This window comes from Marmota marmota, unplaced genomic scaffold, assembly GCF_001458135.2.
Source record: "Marmota marmota marmota unplaced genomic scaffold, marMar, whole genome shotgun sequence".
In the NCBI taxonomy this organism is placed as follows: domain Eukaryota; kingdom Metazoa; phylum Chordata; class Mammalia; order Rodentia; family Sciuridae; genus Marmota; species Marmota marmota.
The window spans coordinates 6974572-6997142 of NW_026000020.1; the positions used below are offsets into that span (position 1 = coordinate 6974572).

Sequence of the window (22571 nt, forward strand, 5' to 3'; positions counted from 1 at the left end):
GCAAGCAGTGTCATCATTGTCCCAGGGACGTCACACTCCAGGTGTTAGCCCAATGAGCTGGGGCTCTCTTCCAGGGCCACCGTCCTCTCCTCCCCCGCCCCCTCCCCAACACCTGCCTGTCAGCAGCCTTCCTCATCATCACAAGCAATGGGGTGACTGTGGCTGCCTGGAAGGGAGGGAAAGGAGAAAGGAGGCTCCCTGGAAGAGGAGGCCTGTGGGTTGGGTCCTGGGCGAGGAGCAGGAGTCCACCAAGAGGCAAGGTAGGAAGTGTGGAGTTGGCTAGATGAGTGATAGGGTTTGAGAGACAGCCCCAAGCTGGTCAGGGCCCAGATATGGTGGTTGGACACCACCCACATGGTTAGGAGGAACAGAGGGTGGGAGAGAGGAAGGCCATCCACTCCCCTGGGGACTGAACCCAAAGACGCTTACACAGCCTTTTTTTTTTTTTTTTCCGTTGTTGATGGACCTTTTTAAAATTTATTTATGTGGAGTGCTGAGGACTGAACCCAGTGCCTCACACATGCTGGGCAGGTGCTCTACCACTGAGCCCCAGCCCCAGCCCCTCCCCAGCCCTTTATAGAGACAGGGTCTTGCTGAGTTACTTAGGGCCTCGCTAAGTTGCTGAGGCTGGCTTTGAACTCGCCATCCTCCTGCCTCAGCCTCCAGAGCCGCTGGGAAGACAGGTGTGTGCCTCGGCGCCTGGCCAGGAAGGCCATTTTTTTTCGGAATGGCATTAAGCCGCTCTCTGCAGCAAGGGGTAGGAGTGGGGAATGGAGCTGCTTCCCTTCCGCTGTCCCCTGCTAAGACTCAGCCCCAGCCTTCGGAGCTGGAAGGCCTGCTGAGGTCATTCCCTGATGGACATATGAGGTCCTCATGCTGTCCCGTGAGTGGGAGTAAGAGTCAGTCCTTAGGCCTTAGGGAGGGCAGCCTCAGGGCCCCCAACTGGACTGGTCTGGCTCCGTGAGCAGGGGAGGTGATGGCAAGCTGCTACAAGGACACCATGGGCAAGGGGACACCTGTGGCAGACCCCGGGGAGGGAGACCAGGGGGTGGGCCGTGAGGCCAGCGTCTGAGGTGTAGGGGCCACGCCTCTGCTAGGAATGACCAGTGGGGGTCCCAGTGTGCCCGCCACCCTTGGTGGATATAGGCTTTGCTGAGGTCTAACAATAAAGATCTACCCTGCCCTGCTCCAGCTCCTTCCAGTGGCCAGGGCGCCCTGTGCCGAGGCCCTGAGGCCACATGCAGCAGAACTTCTCAGTCTGTCTTAGGTCAGCCCAGGCTCCTCTGCTGTGCCTTGGGTGAAGGGGTAGGTCCTGGGGCTTGGGAGTAGACTCCCTGCCCCACTCTGGACAGGAGCAGCAGGTCAGCCTTGCTGGAACGGGACTGTGTGAAGCCCATTCTGAATACACTGTCTCACTGAATCCTCAAAACCTTGCTGGAGTGGTCATTTTTACAAAAGAAGAAGCTGAGGTTCAAGGTCACCCAGATGGGTCATGGAACCATAAAACTGTAAAGTTCAGGTCCAGAAAAATTGTGGTTCCATCTCTTGAGTAGCTCTCGTTCAGTGACATCTTCTGTCTGGAGGTACTGAGACTCTATTAGGCTGGGGTCAGTAGGCAGCAGTGCTGTGATCGATTGCTCATGTCTGTGCTGGCCACAGACCGTGTAAGCTATGGTATATATGTCTCAGGTTTTCCGTTTCTGAAAGCTAAGCGCAATCCATGAATTTCACTGAAGAAGAGATGGATCCCAGAGACAAATGATGTGCCTCAGGTGGCCTCACACAGGCACATGGTGGCAGGACTGGATCTAGAATCCTGGTGGCCCAGCATACTGCACCTTCTTACTGAAGGAAATGAATTGCACCCAGACTCAAGCAGTAACATTCCTGCATTCAGGAAACTTCTGCTGGCAGCCTGCTTATGTCAGGTCCTGGTCTAGTCTTATTCTCATTTTGCTGCTTTATTCAGTTCTCAGATGAGGAAGGTGGGGGGCAGAATCCCAGAGACTTGTCCAGAGTCACACAGCTAATAACGGTTGCAGGTGAAGCTGGATCAAGGAACCTGGGTTCCCAGTGTGGCTTTCCCTCCTCTCATGCCACATTCCTGCAATTCTCTGTTAGTAAGACCTGCTCTTGATTCCACCCTCAGCCCATCTGAAGGTGACTGGATTGATAAAGTGGGCCCAGAGTGACAGAGATGGGGAAGTGGGGTGGGTGCAGCCCTTTCTTCCTAGGGACCAATCCTGCCAAACACCAAAGAGATGAGAACAGGGAGCCTTGGTAGTTCACCAGATGGCAGTGAGATGTCTTGGTTGGCACACTGACCTTCTGTAGATCCCTTTCTTAATAAGCTGTCCCTGAGGGATGTGGAGGAATCTCAGTGAATCGGGAGGCTGAGGCAGGAGGATCACAAGTTCAGGGCCAGCCTCAGCAACTTAGCGATACCCTAAGCAACTTAGTAAGACAAGGTCTCATTTTTTTTTAAAGGGGCTGGTGATGTATTTCAATGCAAGGTGTCCCTATATTCCATTCCTGGGATCAGGAAAAAAAAAAGACATCCCTGATAAAAGGGCAGCCCCAGCATGTGCTCGCACGCGCGCGCACACACACACACACACATTAAAAAAAAAACAAAAAAAAAAAAAACAGGGAGGGAGTAGAGACCCTCCAGCCACCCCTGCTCTGGGAGAATCACAGTTCACAAGGGATACCCTTCAGTCCCTGCTTCAAGACAGCTACTGAGAAATTGGGGACCTCCGAGAATTTCTCTTTTGAGCATGTGTGAGAAGCTCTTGACCGTCCACTCAGAAGGTACTGGACACAGGAGAGCCTGCTCCAGAGACCCGACGTGGAGGACAGCTGGGTAGCCAAGCTCCTGCCCGCCCCTGTTCCTCGGCATGATCTCGTGTGTGTGTGTGTGTGTGTGTGTGTACATGCACGCGTGTGTGTGTACATATATATATATATATAGATAGATAGATAGATAGATAGATAGTGTGTGTGTGTGTGCATGTGTGTGCGCGTGTCTGTACCTGCATGCGTTGCAGGTGCTGGACCTGGATTGGGACCCTGCCTACCCAGCTCCACCTGTGAACAGGGCTCCTCGTGGCTGGGGAAGAGGCGTCTGCTCAGCTGCAGTTGGCACCAGCCACCTCTGGTTTCTGGCCCTGGCCATTCTGCTCTCGGGGCCTGGTGGCTGTAGGTGGCAGAGCTGGCCGGGACTGCTCTGCCCATAGGAATCACAGTAGGTGGGGACCCCAGGGTTCAGGTCCTGCCTCTGCCACATCTGTTGGGCTGGCCGTGGTCAGGGCTTGGTCCCTCCCTGGGCCTCAGTGTCCTTGACTACCCATGGAGGATTGTCCTGTGGTCCCCTGGGGACCCCAGCATGGACTCCCTCTCTCCTCTTCCCACTGTCCCCCGTCCCTATAGAGTCCCTACAGACATGGAGGATCCTGGAGCTAATCAGCTGTCCTCAGAGTCAGGTTCTTGGGCAGGACAGAGCTGTACCTCGGTGCAGAATTGGGCACCAAGTCTGGAGTGACTGGTCTGTTTGGGGCCTTCTGAGACATGCAGTGGGGAGAGAAGAAGGTCAGCTCTGGGGTCTTAGGGCCTAGTGGTGTGACTGTCATTCCCGTTTGGGGCCAGGAAACAAGCCGAGGTCATTGAATCCAGCCGTGCACCCAACCCCACCTCATCCCAGCTGGATGGCTCAGGACCCCCGTCTGCCTCTGTGGGTGCTGCCGGGTCTTTCCTGTGGAGGCCCTGTGCGGTCCTGGGAGAGCTCCCTGTGGGCTGATGCCCAGGCTGGGGAGGCCAGGCTCCAGCCTTCTTCCTCCAGCTCTGCGCCGCCAGCAGGGGAGGAGGGGGTGGGGGTGCTGCCTGGCTAAAATTAGATCACGGGATTCTTGGGTGCTCCACAACGGGTCCGGCCTTCCATCCGGCCTGGGGAGGCTGCTGTCCGGAGGCAAGAGATGAAGGAGCCTGGAGTCCCAGCTCCCTCCCTGTGGGCTCTGATTTTTTCACACCCTAGCCTGGCCCTGGCCGGGGCTCCTGCCCTTGGCTTGGCCTTGGAGCCCTCCACTGATGAGCGGTGACTTCCACCGAGGCCCCTGTGGCAGCCCCTCACCCTGGGCTCCCGCTGCCCCCTTCCGGGCTCCCCCTCTTCCCTCCTCCTGGCCCTTCCCACTTCCGTCCTCGGTGACTGCTCCCCCTCCTCTGAGTCCCCCACTGCCTCCTGTGGACCCTCTGGCTTCTGTCCCACCCAGAGCTTGGATCTTCACAGGCCCCAGAGGCTCGTGGCCTAGTGGTGGCTGTGAGGGGACCGGAACAGGCTGGAGATGGAAAAAAGAGCCTTCCTCCTGGAAAGTTGGGCTATTTCTGTCCTTGGGGGGGCCCCCGGGGGGGCCCAGCTCTGGGCGGGGCAGGTGGGGGAGGTGCTGGGCCAGGCCCGGGCGTGAGGGTCCTGACCTTGACTTCCCCAGGGAGGGGACAGGCTCCTTTTGGAGCTCCATTCTCCGATGGCAGGAGCTTCCCCACCCCGCCCACTCCTCCACTCCCCAGGGCCACTTCAAGACGGGAAAGGGCTGGGCTGTGGCCTGGGGGGACCCAGGTGTCCCTTTCCCACTCGACCCAGCTGCAGCTGTGCGGGAGGGAGCGTGAGAGGCTGCTGGGCCGGGGCCTGGAGTCCCTGGACACTGGGGGGAGGGGCGGCAAGGGTGAAGCCCAGGGTTCTCTCCCAGGGTGACCACAGAGTCAGGTCGTCTCGGAACAGCTGCTCCAGCTGCAGGTCCAGGCTGTGGCCCCCTTTCCTCTGCTGGCCTGGCAGCTGGCATCAGAGTGGGCACCCAGCTAGCAGCCTGTGAAGGATCCCTTAGCTGTATCACAAGCTCTGGTGGCCGTCCCAGCGGGGCCACCAAATTTCTGGTTAACCCAGGGCGAATCCCTTCACCTCTCTGGGCTTCAACATTTTCAAGGTCAGATGAAGCTGTGGGACTGGCTTCAAATAATGTCCTGGTTGCCGGCCCAGGAGCCACCGAGCAGGAGGAGGGAGGGGTAACTGAGGTCCCCTCCCCTGTCCACTCGGCCGCCCCACCCTCCAGGTCCTCTCCCCTGCCCTCCCTGTGTCCACTCAGCTTCCAGACCCCAGGAACATGCTTCAGTCACCTCCTGGTCCTGCCTTGGGCACATGTGTCCCTAGGTGGCCGAGCTGCAAAAGGGCTATCCTGGAGGGTGTCACCAGGACCCGTGGGAACTGGAGGGACAAGGAGAGGCCACCTTCCTGGGTTTGATATTGTGTCTAAAGCGAGTCTGGGAAGCTGGGGGACAGAGAGGAGGAAGTGAGACCCTGGAGGGCAGGGAGGGGAGGTGGGCTCCGGGAAGCCATGCTCCCCCCGGCGCCCCGGCTTGGAATGACCTGTGCGACCCCAGCCTTGGCCACAGAGGGGCCAGTGGGGCAGGGCCGTGACGTGTGCCCGTGGGCCTCCCCAGAGAGGGTAGCCCAAGCCAGCAGGGACGTGGCAGCCTCGCCCCATGGGCCATATTGGATCGGTGAGTTTTCCAGCAACGTGGTGACGGGCTTGGCATGAGTCACCCAAGGCTGGGGACCATGGGCTCTGGGGACATGTTCTGATGTGGGTTTTTGCATTTTCTATTTTGTTTTGTTTTCTCTGTAGTTTCCTAGAGAAATTCTGCTGGGAGATTCCATCTGGTCTTGGCTGAGTTAGAAACCGGGGAACCATCCCACAGATCCAAGGGGAGCACAGAACATGGAGGGGTGGGAGGGTCCAGCCCTGAGAGTGCAGGTAGAGATGGGGCTGGACAGAGGTGACAGGAAGAGAAAGGGCATAATTGGGGTCATACTGGTGGTAGCAGGAAAAGAACCCTGGCTCAGGAGTTGGGCCAGTCTACCCAGCCTCTGCGTATTGGCTATGTAGCCTCACACCAACTGCTCAACCTTTCTGAGCTCAATTTCCTGGACATTTGAAGTGGGATAACATTGGTGACTTTAAGACTGGACAGGGTTGGGAGGTAGCGATGATGGATAAGATGTCCCCAGGAGTGTGAGAGATTGGCATCTGTGCATGGCAACACCGTTGTGACTACTTGGAACCTCTGGTTCTTTCTAAGGTGAGCTGACTCAGTCTCTGGTTCTAGATGTCCCCTGTTGAGTGGCCTGATAGGAGGAGGGTGGACTTGGTGGCCTGGAAGATGGCTCTGTTCTGAATATTGAGCCTACTCTACCCGCCTTCCCGCGCTCCATACTTCTCTGGGCTCGAAGCCTCTGGGGAGCTGCGGGAGGTTCTCTCCCTGTGCAGCTGGGCAGGAAGGTTCTCAGATCGCTGCCTCCGGATCCTCCTATCGCTGTGCCCATGACAGACATCAACAATGGATCCCAGAGCGCTCTCCATGAGCAGAGGGGAGCTACAGCGAGCTCAGGCAGGCCTTTGTAAATGGCTGCTGGCCTGAGGTGAGACCACCTTGCCTCTCGGTTCTGGGCAGAGTCCCAGCCCTGTCTGGTGGGTAGGGGACAGGGCTGTCCATCCCAGTGTGATGTGAGCCAAGCCATTGTGGGCAGTAAAGAGGGTCACCTGTTGACTCCAGGATTCTTGCACGGCTGTGTTGGCAGTCTGGGGAGAGCCCCACATCTGGGCACAGCTGGTGAGCAGAGGTTTGGGTCATCATGGCAGGTATGGGTGGGGGCTCCTCGGGCTGGCATGCCTTGACCCCAGCCAGAGATGGACAGGAGGGTGGGGAGCAAGGGTGGGGACAGCTTGGAGGGAAGGGTGGTTCAGAGTCACCCGACCCCCATGTGGACCAGCCTCTGCGGCTTGTGCCTCTGTCCCCTGGCTGAGGGTGGACCTTGTCACTCCCTAGGTTCCAGGAGTGAAACTTGTAGCCCATTCCCGAGTCCCCACAGTGGGCGTCCAGGTGTCCGTGTGTGACACTGGACAGCACCTGGCAGGTGGTGAACGTGTGAGCACTGCTCCGACACCCGCCGTCTCTGCGGGGGCCAGGATGTTCCCAGGAAGTGTGACGAGGTGCAGAAAGCCACATCTACAACTGTCCCCAGGGAGGGGACCACTGAAGCTCCAGTCCCGACGTGAGGGAGAACAGATGTCACACATTTCCTGAGCCACCCTGGGGGGAACAAGCAGCTGAGTTGCACAGCGCAGCTCTGGTGTGGCTGAGTGGGGGTGCAGGTCTGGGGCTGGAGGGGCATAGCTGGGGACCCTGGAGGGGGCCGGTGTCCTCTGCCCCACACAGGTGGACAGTAGGTCCAGGAGGAGCAAGTTGGAGGGCTCCATGTTGAACCTGCCTGGACCCCTGGGTCCCTTCTTGCCCCAGGTCTCTGGTGGCTAAGCTTGGTGGCTGGCTCCATAGGCCCAGCAGGAGCCAGGCGTCCAGCGGTGAGGACAGACCAGCAGCACCGAGGTTATGGAGCACCGAGGGTGGCACCTGGGGAGGCGGCCCGCCAGGCACTGAGCGGGGTAAGCCTGGGCCAGGCAGGAAGAAGGGGCTGCTGGGGGTGCCCTGCAGAGGCTGGAGGTGTCCCAGGCAGGACAGGGCCACGGTGGTGGGGGCTGGGGCATACCGTCCAGGCTGGGGGGTGGGATATGGGGACCAGCTGGTCCTGAGCGGCCTTCTAGCTCCAGGCTGCCCCCTAGGGACAGAGGACTGGGTAGAATGAGGCCGCCAAGGGGGCGGGGGGCGGGGGGAGCTCCAGAGGTGACTGACTAAAAATAAGTTGGGAATGTCAGGGTCCCTTTGCTCCAGGAAGTAAGGAGGAGGGCTGAGTGTCCGAAGCCAGCCTGGACGGAGGAGGAGGACAGGCGGGGAGGAGGCCTAGGGGAGGGGACAAAATCACAGCTGAAGGCGTCCAAAAAACCTGTTTGTTTATTTTCTTCTCTGGGCTGACATCTCTCGGGCTGCCGCTCCCTGGGTCTGGCCCCGCGTGGCCCCGCAGCCCCGCGTGGCCAGGAACTTCCCTAGGTGCCCAGTTCCTGGGGACCCCTCAGAGATACTGGCAGGGAGGACCGGGGTTCTGTGGGTAAAGGCACAAGGGACCAGTTGTCGGAGGCCTGCTTTGGAGCATAAGAATAACCTTCTGTGTCCAAGGTCACCTCTGGCCCTTCTAATCATCATGCAGATGCAGAAGGCGGCCCCTGGGCAGTTTAGGGACTTGTCTTGGGTCCCATGGCTGGGGCCCTGGTGACAGTCAGACATGGCAGCATCTCAGCCCTCAGGGCCTTGAAGGGAGGGTGGGGAGGGCTGGTGGTGACAGGCCTGTGGTGGGGGTGGGGGTGCCAGGGGGCTGCCACCAGGCTTCCTAACATGGCTCAGGGGTCACCTTGCAGGCCTGAGCAGCTGCCCCGGGCCCTGGGACAGGCCCATGAGGAGCAGACCGAGGAGGCAGACCGCCCCCTGGGCTGACCCTGGCCGGGGGGGCCGCAGGAGTTGCCAGGTCCTCTTGCCTAGGCCTCCGGCCTCCCCTGAGCACACCCCTGGCCCCAGGCCCAGCTCGGGAACACCTACGACCAGCGACCGCTTTTCCTCCCTCCTTCCTGTCCTTCTCTCTTGGTCCTCACTCCAAAGAGCCTCTGTCCGGTGAGCCTTGACCACCTGGACATCGCTGTCCACTGGCGCCCTCTCCTCTGGGTGCCTGCCCCTGTGGGCCTGTGCCCTCTGATCACCCTCGGCCTGGGCAGCAGGAGAGTGCAGTGAGCACCTGGGGGTGGGTCAGCCCCTCCACACCACCATAATGGCAGGGATAGGCCATGTCCAGGGGGTCCCTTGAGGGGGTCCGGGGCTGAGGGGCAACTCTCAGGTCTGAGGGTCCCAGTCTGCGTGGCCCTCGGGCCCCTGGCTCCTCTTTCTGTTTCATAACTCTCCTCTCGTTCAATGTTCTAGAAGGGCTCAAAGTCCTCGGCCTGGCCTTACCGGCTGCAGTTGGATTTCGCAGGAATCTCCCTCTCAGCCTCCTCCCTCAGCCTCCCTGAGCAGCCCTGCTCCTGGCAGTTCCGGAAGCCCCAGCCCTGGGTTCTGTCCTCTCCAGCAGGGCCACCCCGCTGGGCTTCTGCAGTCCTGGGGTTATTTCAGGGGTCTGGGTCCCATCCTTCTCAAGCTCCCTTGGAATGGGCCTCGGGGGTGTTAAGAGGCCCCCATCGGTCTGACGCCAGCCAGCCAGGCCTCTGGGCTCAGGGCTGGGCTCCACGGCCTGTGAAAGGCCAGAGCCTTGTCCTCCCAGAGACCCGGATCCGCTAAGGAGCACCCCTCCTGCTGAGGCCCGGCACTTCCTGGCTGCCCGCACTCTGTGGGGGAGGCCAGGCCACTGTCTCCCTGGCCTGAGTGCTCTTGAGAGCTGGGAGGTCCCACTGCCTCCTTGGCCTGTCCACCCTGAGGCCAATGTCCGAGAGGCTCTGAGGGTCTGAGGCCATTGGCACAGAGGAGAGCTGTGACCGCCCCGGGCTTGTGGCTGGGGCTTGTGCAGGTGGAGGGGGCTGGATCAGAGCCTTGGCCTCTGACTTCCTCAGACTCAGGAGACCCTGACCAACCGAGTGTGGACCCCACAACTGTGCAGATGAGCACCCTGACTCCCAAGATGTGGGGGGGGGAGGGGCATCCAGGAATTTACAATATAAATAATGGGACAAAATGGCCTGAGCATCTCTGAGGTCCGTAGAGCCGGGCCCTCCCATTTTCCTCTCATCCACAATTGTGTTCTCTGACCCTTTTCAGCCACTGCTGGAGGGTGAGGTATTCGAGAAGAGCCCGTCTCTTGGTCCTGGGAATCACTTGGGGAGGGCCTGTGCAGAGCAGAGAATAGCACGAAGATCCTGGCTGATTTGCTATGTTACCTCAGAGAAGTTACTTGACTTCTCTGACTCTTGTATTACCATCTGTGAAAAGAGGCTGCCGCTGTACCTCACTCTGATGGTCGTGGGGAGGGGTACGTTGAGCTGTTGGTCGTGCCTGGGAATGATGCCAGCCCTGGGCCTTGGGGGTGTTAAGAGGGAGGGGAGGCAGACCTGGGGACACGGCTGAGGATCCCAAGGTCAGCCCTGGGGCCCCAGCTAGGCTGAGGCTGAGGCCGGCTCTGGGGTGGGAGGCTTCCAAGACCCACCGAGGCCTCCGCCTCTTCCCTCCTCTTCCCTGCTCCCTCGTAGCCATGACGACACTATCACCCATCCTTAGATACACGCCCTGTGTGCAGTGGGGACGGGCGTCTCCAGCTCCCAGGCTCCGTGGAGCTCCTGACCCCCGGGCTCCCCAGCTGGCCCCTCCTTCTTGCCTCCTGTCCACTCGGCGTCCCTGGGCCCCTCCTCCTCTCTCACCCTCTCTGTCCCTGTCCCTTCTTCCTTCTCTCTGGGCCCCCAGCCCCCCCTTTCTGGATTCCCCATGTCACTCTCTGGTCCTGCCTCTGTCCTTCCTCGCCCTGGGGACAGCAGGACAGCCGAGGGGAAGCGGGGCCTGCTGGTGGGCTGTGGGCTGGGTAGAGCCTCCTGCAGCCCCCAGCCCCCAGGGTGGCCTTCCAGCCTGCCCTCCCTCCCCTCCCACCGCCCTGCACCTCCCGCCGGCACCCACCGCAAGGGGCCTTGCCACAGCTCCAGGAGGTGAGTGGCCACGGTCCACTTTCCAGTCCAGGAAATCAGGGATCAGAAGTCAGGCAGCTGCTCAAGGCCAGGAGAGGCAGGGAACCCGAAATTTCACTCCACAGCCGAGGCTCACAGCCATGGTGCTACAAATAATGAAACTACTATTTATTGAGTTCTCACTCTGCCTCAGACACTGCATTTAGGAACATCTTAGATTCATTTAGGCCACACTGTGACCTTACAAGATTGGGACCCTGAGCATCTATTTATTTTTATCAATGAGAGAATGAGGGCCCAGAGAGGTTAAGTAACTTTCTCAGGGTCACACTGTAATAGGGCTGTGCCAGGATTTGAACCCAGGTCTTTTTGCCTCCCTGAGCACTGCCACTACCCTCTTTCTTTCCTATGTGCAGGGGACAACCGTGGACCAGGACACAGGCTCCATGTGTATCCAAGTCCCTCCTTCTCCTGACTCCTATAAAGCTCCCTGCAGTCTCAGCCAGAGATAGTTTTGGGAATCAGAAGAGGAAACCATGTGGCCCTGGGTAGCCACAGTGTCCTCTTGATTGCCAGGCTACCAGGAGAGGCCCATGGACCCTATGGCAGGTGCCTTCAGGTCACCACAGCCCCCAGGATTTGGTATTGCTTGTGCCTGGCTTCAGCTCCCAGGCTCTCAGGGGCAGCAGGACCGAGGTGTGGCACGGAGCTCTGCAGGGGCAGGCGCATCTGCAGCCCTTCTGGCCCCACTGCTCAGTCCCCAGAGACTGGCTCAGGCCTGGAACACACTGTCCCAGAGCGTGGCTGTCGGGATGATGAAGAGGCAGGTTATTTTTAACAACTCAGACTCATGGACAGAAGCCTCTTCAGGCCAGGGGAAGGGACCACGGGGACAAGGAGGGTGGGGACCACAGCACCAGGTCCTGCTGCGCTCCCCGGCCCTCCCTCCTCCTTCCCTGGTTCCTGAGGGCCCTGCAGGCTTGGTGGCAGGCGGAGACCCCCAGGAGGGGTCTGGGAGGTGAGCCCTGTCCCCCCTCTAGCAGCTGCAGGTCTGGGGACTGATCAGGGCCCGTGGCCACACAGGACTGCCAGGACCTGCTCTGTCCGGCTGCCTACCCTGGACCCCTCTCCTTCTGGATCTTTCTGTTCCCTCTGAGGGAAGCAGCTCATTCTCCAAGACCCTCCTCCGCCTGAACTGGACCCCGTATCCTGGTGACAGAGTGTGTCCCCCATCAGGTCCCTGCTTCTTCAGGTGCCTCTGAGCTGAGCGTGCGTCCTGCGTCCTTCCCACCCCTCTTGCCCACTCCCCGAAGACCTCAGGTGGACTCTCCTGCCCTCCTGGGTCCCCGGGCGGGATGTCCTTTCAGGACTTTGAAAGGACACGGTCACCTCCCATCAGGGCAGCATTCTGAGGAGGCTTCTGAGCTCTGGGTGGGGAGGCCCGGGACCCGCTGCCGCTCAGCTCTGCAGCCACAGGTCACAGCACCGTCCCTCCTCCCTGGGCCTGGGTCACCGGGGCCCCGCTGGCGTGTGGGAAATCGATGACTCCAACGTGGGTCTCTCTGGACCCCCGACTCCCTCCCGGGCCCGTGTGTCTGTCCTCCTGCCCTCTCGGCCTGGTTTGGGCTGACAGTGCGTTTTCTCCCCTGGAGAAGCCTGGCCTCCTTCCTGCCCCTGCTGTTCCCTGTGCCTGGGACGCTTGTCCCTTCAGCGTCACGTGGATCCTTTTATCACTGACGTCTTCTGGAAGCGTCTCCCTGACGGGCTTCTCCCTGCCCCTGTCCACCCCAGGGTCATGGTGAGGGTCCCCCAAGTCAGCCTCTTGTGTTCGAGTGGAAGCTCTTTGAGGGCAGGAACCCCACCCTGTGCCCTGTGGCTCACACAGAGTGGACGCTGGCCATGGGCAGGCTCTGGTCCTGACCCTGAGCACAGAGAGGATGGGGTGAAGGAACCTCTGGGTAAGGGACTTGCCAGAGCTGGGTGAGCCTTTTAGCCACGAGACAACATCAAAGGTGACTTCATAGGCCAGGCGTGGTGGCCCGCCTGTAACCTCTGAGCCTGGGGAGGCTGAGGCAGGAGGATGGCAAATTCAAGGCCAGCCTCAGCAACTTAGGCCCCAAGCAACTTAGCCAGATCTTGTTTCAAAATAAAAACTAAAGAGGGCTGGGATGTGGGTCAGTGATTACGTGTCCCTGGGTTCAATCCCCAGTACCAAAGAAGAAAGATGATTTCACAGCTGTTAGCCTCAGCATCTGGGGATGGTCTCCGGTTTAGAAATGTAAAAATTTGAATGCTGTACACCTGTATAAAAGCATGGAATTCTGGAAATTTACACCTATGTGAAAGTATCTTCTTTCTCTGATCTTTCTTCCTTTCACTTATTTTATTAAAGACCAAGATGCGAGCACATATCAGCCTGCACTGCACGGGGCAGTATCGTCTCCATGACACCGGCTTCTTCTAGAACTCTCCTGAAGGACTGCCAGAGGCTCTTCTCGAGAAGGGGTCTCTCTTTTTAGAAATACAGTCACTGAGGTTTGCTTCTTTTTTTTTTCATTATAGATTTGCCTGAAGGCAGAAAAGGCAGCATGAACAATCCCATTGATTCAAACCTTTTGGAATTGGGGTCCATGTTTTCAAGCTTTTATCTTATGAGGTACCAAGGATTGAATCCAGGGCATTTTACCACTGAGCCACATCCCCAGCCCTCTTTATTTTTAATTTTGAGACAGAGTCTCATCAAGTTGCTGAGGCTGACCTCCAATTTGCAATCCTCCTGCCTCGGCCTCTGCCTCTGAAGGTGCTGGGATTACAGGTGTGTGCCACCAAGCCTGGTGCTATTTTCAAACTTTTTTTTTAATATTTATTTTTTAGTTGGACACAATATCTTTATTTATTTATTTTTATGTGGTGCTGAGGATCGAACCCAGGGCCTCGCACGTGCTAGGCGAGCGCTCTACCACTGAGCCACAGCCACAGCCTCAAACTTTTAAAGGAGCTCGTTGAGGTCTGCAAAAATTTCCACTAAACCTTTCACCGAGTTTTCTTGGGGCGTTCTCCTTTTCCTTCGGCAATTTCTTCTCTCTTGCCTCTTCTTCAGTTATGCGTTTATTACGTGACAGGAATTTTTAACTCCATTACAATGTTATGAGATCACCATTGTGTACGGGTCCATTGTTGACTGAGACATTATTATGCAGAGCGGTAACTGAACTCGTTAAGCAATAGCGCCTGAGTTTGATAGGTGGTGTTTTTTTTTTTAAGTCAATTAGTAACATTTTTTTTCTCTATCCATTTTCAAGTGCTTTGGCCCCATGGCAAGGTAAGATGTATTTCTAACTGTAGGCAGGTTTAGTTTTTATATAATTGTGTAAGTGTTCTGTGATTGACAGGCCAATGGAAAACGAGTCTTTGTTCGTTGTAATTTTGTTCTGATTCTGGATTGTCTTTGCACATTTTATATATTCCCCCTTTCTTATGGGAAAACTACTTTTGGGGGGGCATAAAGTCAAGAAGTTTATTCTATTTCTTTGCTAATAAGAGTTGGTATAAAAAAAAAAGAAATGTGGACGGTTGGGGCCTGGTGGGGCTCGGTGGGGAGGTTCACGCTCAGCAGGTGCAAGATTCCCCAGCATTATTTAAAAAAAAAAAAGTGGCGGTTAATCGAGGATCGGAGGATCCGCTGTAGAAACCAAGACAAAAGAGTCCCATCTTTCCAAAGTGACTGAGAGGCCATGGCAAGTAGAAGGCGGAGATGCCCATAAGGCGCTTGGGCTCTGCAGGCGCAGGGGAGTGCCAGGTTGCCAGGCGCCCAGGGGAGGCGTGTGCTCTATGCGTGGGACCCTCAACCAGCCCACAAGGCTGCCCGGGCCACCGTTTACAGACAGAAGCTGAGAGAGGAGGGACACTGGCCCAGGGACACACAGCTCTAGAGGGCAGGATGCACACCCAGGTCCCTGACTCCACAGGCTGCCTCTCCCCTGGACTGTCCCTAGCAGGACTAGTGCCACGGGGGCCATTTCTGCCAGAGAACTGCCTGATCCTCTGCCCCTAGGATGACACCCAGAGAGAGGGACGGAAGCTGTCTGTGAAAGAATAAAATATGCAGTGGCGCATGCCTGGAATCCCAGTGGCTTGGGATCCTGAGGCAGGAGGATTGCAAATTTGAGGCCAGCCTCGGCAACTTAGTGAGGCCCGGTCTTAAAATAAGATGGGCTGGGGATGTAGCCCTGGGGTAGAGCACTGACTTCAATCCTCAGTCACTCCCATCCCCTGCTGCGCCACCGGCACACACAAAACAAGGAATAACACACTTGCAATCTTCACCTAGGCACAGGCTTGCTGGCAGTGCCCTCATAGACCAAGTGCCCGTCGTGAGCAGAGTCTCACTAAGGCTCCCCGGGCCTCCCAACAGCTCCCCATCTCTCTTGCTCCTGGTTGGTTTTTTTTTTTTTTTTTGGTACCAGGGATTGAACTCAGGGGCACTGGACCACTGAGCCACATCCCCAGCCCTATTTTGTATTTTATTGAGAGACAGGGTCTCACTGAGTTGCTCAGGGCTTTGCTAAATTGCTGAGGCTGGCTTTGAACTCACGATCCTCCTGAGCTGCTGAGATTATAGGCCTCCTTCCTAGTCAAAGCCCTGCCCATCTTCCTGCAAATGCCATTCCCTCAGGGCCACATCTGCCTGGGCCAGGAGGGTGTGTACGGGGGTGGTGGGGTGTGGTCAGGTCCTCAGGTTCAGGGGAGCAGCCCCCCCTAGATGGAAGTGTGGTGTCCTTGAAGCTACTCTAGGTTCCTTCCCCTGGACAACGGCCAGAGGGGCAGCTCTGTCCACAAACACGGATGTCCCCCAAGGAGCCCCATCATGATATTTACGGCGACTTATTGGGCCTGAGCTCTTCTGCCCAGGTAAGGGGGCAGGGGGAAGCTGCAGGAGGGGGAGTGGAGTCTGGGGGTGGAAAGGAGGTGAGCAAGGGGGAGGGAAGAGGCAGAAATTCTTGCATGACAGACCCATGAGTTCGTAGTCTGACCCTACATGGAGTTGCTGTGTGACTTCAGGCAAGCTCCCTCCCCTCTCTGGGCAGCAGTCCGTCCTCTGTGGTTGGGGTGGGCACAGTTCTCACAGGCTCATGAGAATGAGGGGAAGGAGCGAGGTGAGCTCTGACACCGAAGCCAGCACCAGGAAGGGGGCCGCTGTCATGGGGGTCTCTGGAGTTACCTGGGTGACCTTCGATGGGGAGCAAGGATGAGAGCCAGCAGCTTTCAGGGTCAGGAGGGTGGGGGGAACCCCCAGGTGCCCTTGCCAAGTGTGGAAGGGCCTGGAGGAGACGGAGAGGGAGAGGTATCCCCAGGCAGCGTGGAGGGTCTCAGGAGACATCCAGGAAGCATGGTGCCCACGCACCTGGGCTCATGGGCCTCTGGACGTCCTCTCCAGCCAGGGAAGAGCCAAGACCCAGGGCCTCATCCTCACCTGCCCGCCACGCTCTACCCTGGGGAAGGGCGCCCTCGCCCTGCTCCTGGCCCACCCCTGGGCACCTGCCAGAGACTCAGGGCCTAGCTCCAGGGCCTGGGCCCTGCAGGCACCTGGGCAGATTCTCAGAAGCTGCTGACCTCCTGGTCTCCCAGATGGCTCTACCAGGCAGGGCCCTGCCCTGAGAAGCCTGCTGGGGTTGTGGGTCCCCTGTCCCTGCTGGCAAGGCCCCACGTCTGCCCTGCAGACCGCTGCCCAGAGTCGGGGTGGCCTTCCTCAGCTGTCCCCTGGGGTGGGGTGGGCATGTTCTGCCTAGTGTCCCTGCAGGGACAGTGCAGGTGGCTGAGCTTTCATGATGGGCTGGGACAGAGGGGGACAGCCCTGGAGGGTCCAGGGCTCAGCTCTGAGTCACGGGGACAAGCTCCGGGGCTGTTTTCCTTGGCTGCCCCCCACGGCCTTCGCTCCTGGTTCCCTGGGAGACAGCCTTATCTCTTCTAAGCCCAGACTAGCCCGAGGCACTTCCCTGATTAAGGCTGGTTAGCGGCTCCTGACTGCCCACAGGACAAAGCCCAGATGCCACCAACGTTCCTTGCCAGGTCCCCAAGCTGGTGTGTGGCAGGCGGTAGCCTCAGACTGAGGACACAGGCCCAGGGATGGGCCAGCCAGCAGCCCCTGATATTCCCAGGGTCTCGGTCAGGACCACCTATTGGACCCCATTCCCAGCCCCCTCTACCAGGGAGGAGCCAGCTGGTAGAAATGGTGAAGAGAGTCGCCCCACTGCCACCCGGCCCAGAACGTCTCCCCTCAGTTTCCCTTTTGCAGCCACCTTGAAGGCCACAGGGCAAAGACCGTGGCACCAGAGGACAGATGGAGCCTGGTCCCTGAGTCACCCCCTGGACTCAGCTGGACTGTGATGTGCCCAGGAAGGAGCGAGCTCAGCTGCAGGGTACAGACGCCTGTCGGGACACTCGGTTTTCTCACCTGTGAACTGAGATGGCCACACAGACCTCACAGAGTGAAGGGAAAGCAGGGGCCAGGGCACAGCATGCCTGGGGACTTGAAGCCAGTCCCCTGCTGGGCCTTCCTCCCTGCCTGGTCTGTGCTGGGCCCTTCCAGGCTCCTGGCTCTGGGAGGCCTTTGCTGGCCCCCGGGTTCCACTCCTGGGCCTGGGTACACACTCCATCCTGCCCCTTCTCAGCTGTCTGTCTGTCTGTCTCTCCCACACTGAGAACCACCAGCAGCTGGTGGAGAGCCTCACCCTAACAGGACCCACAGAGGACGTTTTTGTGCAGTGAGGTTCGTCTCACGTGCGGGGACTGGTGGCATGAGGCGGATTGAGGACCTGCGTTGGAGAAAGGCACAGACCCTCAGGACAGGTTCTTCGGCCTGTCTGCGGAAGCTCCTCGGCCTGCCTGTCTCTCTGTCTCTGAGGCCCCAGGACAGCAGGTGCTGAGGCAGAGGCCACTGGGGTGGGACTCAGGTGCTGCCTGGGACCTGGATGAGAGGACAAATGGAGCTGGGGACCCTGAGCGAGATTCACCCCTCACTTTGGTGTGAGGCCTTGTCCTGTTTCTCAGCCTGTCGCTCTCCAGGCCCTGCGAACTGCTGGCCAGACGCAGCTGAGGACAGCTGGGTGTGACAAATGGAGGCCACAGGACAGCAGGGGCTCTCATGACCAGAGCCCGGGTGCAAACTGACCTGGGGGCTCCTGCAGCCCTCAGCCTCCTGCAGCCCTTCCCCCCTCCCACTTCCTCCCAGGTGCAGAGGGATCAGGAGCTGGGGTTTCCCCTCCTTTGTCCCTGGGAACTGTGGTGTGGGGGTGGGGGACCTGAGGGAGCTGCCCCCAGAGGGACAAGGTTGGAGAGAAGGAGGAAGTGGGCCCTGGGCCAGGCCTGGCCTGAGTGAAGAGGACCCCTTTCCCATCTGTGGGACAGTGATTCACCTCAAAGGACCCTGTTTCTGTAATGGGGGCTGATCCACGTTGGTCCCTTTCAGTGGCCTGTATGTGGGCAGGATTCGCTCCCGGGAGCTCACTAGGGTCCATGGAAGCTGGCCCTGGGGAGCTCTGCCCACTGGGTACCTCACCTCAGGTGCACCTTGGGAAGCCGCCACAAGGCTCCTGGCTTCCTTGCCCAAGCAGCTGTGGCCCGCAGGTCACCTGTCCCCACAGCTCACGCACACTGGAGACCTATTTCCAACCTACAGGTAGGTGCACACGAAGGCCCTTATGCCATTAGGGTGACATTGACGGGCTTCTGGGTGGCAGAGGGAGACCTGGCAGTCTCACTACTTCCATGTCCCACTGGTCCCAAGCTGTCCGACCCTTGCTTGCTGGTGATGTGGTCGTGGTCATAGTCACTGCTCCATTCCCTGCCCTGCCTCAGCCAACGTCCCAGCAGCAGTGTATCCTGCGACGTCTGCGTTTACAGACCCTGTTCAAAAAGCACAGCTGCGTCCTGTCATTTACACGGCCCTCCTGTTGCTGTTGAAAACGCAGGTGGCTTCTGTTTTCACCGTGACACTGAACACTGCACCCAACAGTGCTTTCTCCTCCATGCTGACAGCTCCCGGTCAGACTTCCGGACCTGGGCCTTCGGCTCCAAGGGCTTGAATGTGGGAGTCGTTACATGTCAGGGAAGGAGACTGAGGTCAGAGGGGGCCGGTGACAGGCTCCAGTGGCCCAGAGGGTTGGTTACTTTGTGGGCTGATGGTGCCACGGGGCTCTGGGCCTTGCGCTATTGCTGCAAGTGGCTCCCCAAGTGTCTCCTAAAACAAACCCCTACTGTGATCTGATTCTCATACCGCGGTGATATCCAGGCCTGGTGCATGCAGACACCTGCTCCATGCAGCGCTGAAGCTTTGGACCCCTGAGCATGCAAGACTCACTGACCTCCACCTCCCGGGAGGCTGGTAGAACTCGGAAATAAGGCAGACCAGAATGGAAGCTCGGCTCAAGGGTTAATCAATAGCCAGTACTTTTCCAAACCCTGTTAGTGGACATTTGGACCAATAACTAGTGTTTTTCCAAACCCTGATTAGCATACACTGGGTGCAATAGCATTAGTACTTTCCAAACCCTGATTAGCATAAGTTGGACCGTAGCCTTGACCCAAGAGCTCTGTAAACCCCTGGACTAGCACACTCAGATGGCAATCCCTGTGGGGTCCCCTCTCGCCCTGTGGGGAATCTTCATATACGAATAAATCCTCTTCTGTAGATTTCATTTTTCGAATGCAGGAGATAAGAATCCAGAAGAAAGATGGGCGGAGAGCTGCTGGGGTCTGCGGCAACCCCGGAGGGCGCGGTCCACCATTAAGATCTGCAACACTTCCTGGCTGCAGAGGAGGTCTGCAGCTTATGCAGCACCCACCTGCCAGCACAAGCAGAGGCGCTCTGCAGACCTGTGCCTGTTGAAAGCCCCAGACAAGTCAAGATGGCACCTGGCGCTTTGCCAAGAGGAGTGGTTTCAGCCATTAAAATGATAGAGATTCCTTAATGACTGACTGCTGTGTCAAGATAATGTTAATTAAGTTAAGCTGTGTGTAATTAAGATGATGAGGATTCCTTGATGACTGATTGATGTATCTGGATGATGTTAATTGAAACAAGCTGTGTATTCAGTTATGTATATACACCCTTGCTGTCCTACAATAAAGCGGCTCCCGCTGTATCAATCTTCACAAGTTCCTTGTCACTCGCCCCCGCCCAGGCCAGCCGGACTGTGGCGTGTGCCTCCACCAGACCATGGCTCTAAGACCCCATCTTAGCTCAGAGCCCAGTATGCGGGGCAAGTTCTATGGGATGGGGAGCCTGCAAGTGACGGATGATTACACAGACTTACTAAAGGGTCAGTGCCTGTCCTGGGTTTGGGGATTGGGTCAGCTGCTCTTGGAGCTCTGACCTAGGCCTACCGCTGAGCCCCAGACCTGTCCTGCTCCTTCCCTCAGGTCACTTTTGCCCAGTTCCCTCCGCCCCACGCAGGGAAATGGAGGCACGAGGGGCAGGTTCCTGGCACTTCTTTGAAGCTTTTGGAAGAGAAGGGCCCCGGGGAGAAGGAGAGAGGAGGAGGTGAACAGGACCTGGGGAGAGGAAGGCCTGCAGAAAGAGGCCCCTGGGCATCTCAGCAGCCCCTCAGAGATGCCCCTCCCACCTCCACTTGGCACCCTGCCTCCTTCTCTTGCCTCTTGGCCACTTTTTAGATATGCATGACAGTGGAGTGACTCTTGACACCCGAAACACACATGGAGTGTAACTTCCCATTCTTGGGATCGTACATGGTGTAGAGTTACACTGGTTGTGGATGCATACATGAACTAGGAGTCCGATTCATTCTACTGTCTTTCCTGTTCCCACCCTACTCCCTTCCCTTCATTCCCCCTTGTCTGATCCACTGAACTTCTATCCCTCCCCACATTGTGTGTTAGCATCAGCATATCAAAAAGAACATTCAGTCATTGGTTTGGGGAGACTGGCTTATTTGACTTAGTATAATAGTTGCCAGTTCCATCCGTGTACCAGAAAATGCCATAATTTCATTGTTTTTTTTATGGCTGAGTTGTATTCCATTGTGTATATGTACTACATTTTCTTTATCCATTCATCTATTGAAGGGCTCCTAGGTTGGTTCCATAGCTTTACTATTGTGAATTGAGCTGCTGTAAACATTGATGTGGCTGCGTTTCTGTAGTATGCTGATTTTTAAGTCCTTTGGGTATATGCCGAGGAGTGGGATAACTGGGTCAAATGGTGGTTCCATTCGAAGTTTTCTGAGGAATCTCCACACTGCTTTCCAGAGTGGTTGCACCAATTTGCTGTCCCGCCAGCACTGTATGAGTGTAATTTTCCCCACATCTTTGCCAGATTTTATTGTTACCTGGATTCTTGATAATTGCAATTCTGACTGAAGTGAGATGGAATCTCAGTGTAGTTTTAATTTACATTTCTCTAATTGCTAGAGATGTTGAACATTTTTTCATATATTTGTTGACGAATCTTGATCACGTCTGTCTCTCCCACCCACCATCTGCATCTGAAATGATGGGTTTGGGGTCTCTCCTTGGATGCTCTCTTGTGTCCACTTGACCCTCTCCCTGGCCAATCAAGTCCTCTTCTGGGCTCCTGCTGTTACTCCACACCCAGAACCCTGACCTCCAGTGTGGTCAGGCCTGAGTGACACGCCTCAGGGAAGCCTCCTCTCCTGGGAGAGTCTCCTGCAGGCACCTGAGCTCAGAAGCTTGTAAGCAACCTGCGCCGTCACAGCCTCTTCCTGGCTACCCCAGAGAAACGGGGCCTCATAACAGCGAGGGTCAGCTTGCCCAGCCTGGCTAGGGACGACGCTGCCCTCTGAGGACCCCCTGTCTGCTCAGCTTCAGCACCACCCACTTCTTCCCACACCTAGACACCCTCAAACTAGAATTGTGCATGAGCTTCCCTAATGCGGGCCTTTGCATGCAATTGCCTGTCTGGAACATTCTCCCCCGACTCTCCCCATCCATACCTCCCGCAGTCAAACCCATGCCTGCCCTTCACCGTCCCCTCCATGTCCCTCATCCCCCAGGAGCTCTTACTCAACTCAGAGGATCTCTCCCTCTTCTGGCTGGTCAGTGCGGAGCTGTCAACCAGAGAGGAAGCTCCTTTAGACAGGGCCCTCTCTGCTCAGTGCTCTGTCTTCGAGACTTGTTCAGGATTTGCTGAGTGAGCCAAAGAAACAGGTAGCTCAAGCTTCCCAGGGAGCAGCAGGCTGGGCCTGGAGGAGGTGCCCACTCCTCAGGAATGCCCGGAGGGGCCTGCTCCAGCAGGGGGCTGGTCCAGCTCTTCTCAGGGTCTGTCCATCCTCCCTTGCTCTTCATTCCAGTCATCGAGGGAAGCCCAGGTGCATCCAGACAAGTGGAAAGGGGGTGGCCCTAAGCAGGTGCATGGCAGGAATGGTTCAGGGAATTCATCAGAATCCACCTGGTTCCAGAAAGCACCTGAGGCCTGTCCAGGTACACACCAAGGGAGGAAGAAGCACACATGCACACACACGCACATGCACACACACGCACATGCACACATGCACACACATGCACATGCATGCACGCCCATGCCCACACATGCACACATAAGCATGCACACACACACACACACACCCCTACATACACAAATGCACACGCGCGTGCGCACACACACAGAGCAACGTCCACAGAGAGAGGCCAGGATGGGACAACTGGATGGAATCAGGGACATCCTGCAGGCTCAGGACAGATGACTTGAGGGTGTCCACAGGAGCCTGCTCAGGGACGTGATTTGGGCTTATTTCCCAACAGAGCTAGACTCAGAAACGGCACAGGTAGCCAGGGGTGGAGGACTGGTGCTCCCTGTGGGCACTGTGACATCTGGGCCACACTGTCCATAACATCCGCACCTGTGGCAGGGTCACCTGGCTGTCAGGAGCACCTTATGGCCCTCAGACCTAGATGCAGTGGCCAGGAGCCCTGCATCTCTTGGCTCGTGGATGCCTGAGGCTGACC

At 57.5% G+C, this 22571-nt stretch overlaps 1 long non-coding RNA gene and 1 other non-coding gene across 2 annotated transcripts; one reads left to right on the forward strand and one right to left on the reverse strand.

Moving 5' to 3' along the window:
• Nucleotides 1-13494: 13494 nt before the first annotated feature.
• Trnaa-agc lies at nucleotides 13495-13567 on the reverse strand. The gene has a single exon. It is a non-coding gene; the product is annotated as a tRNA-Ala (tRNA).
• A 1999-nt stretch (nucleotides 13568-15566) lies between these two features.
• Nucleotides 15567-19732, forward strand: LOC125618824. The gene is made up of 2 exons (XR_007350211.1): nucleotides 15567-18267; nucleotides 18447-19732. It is a non-coding gene; the product is annotated as an uncharacterized LOC125618824 (long non-coding RNA).
• Nucleotides 19733-22571: the final 2839 nt, after the last annotated feature.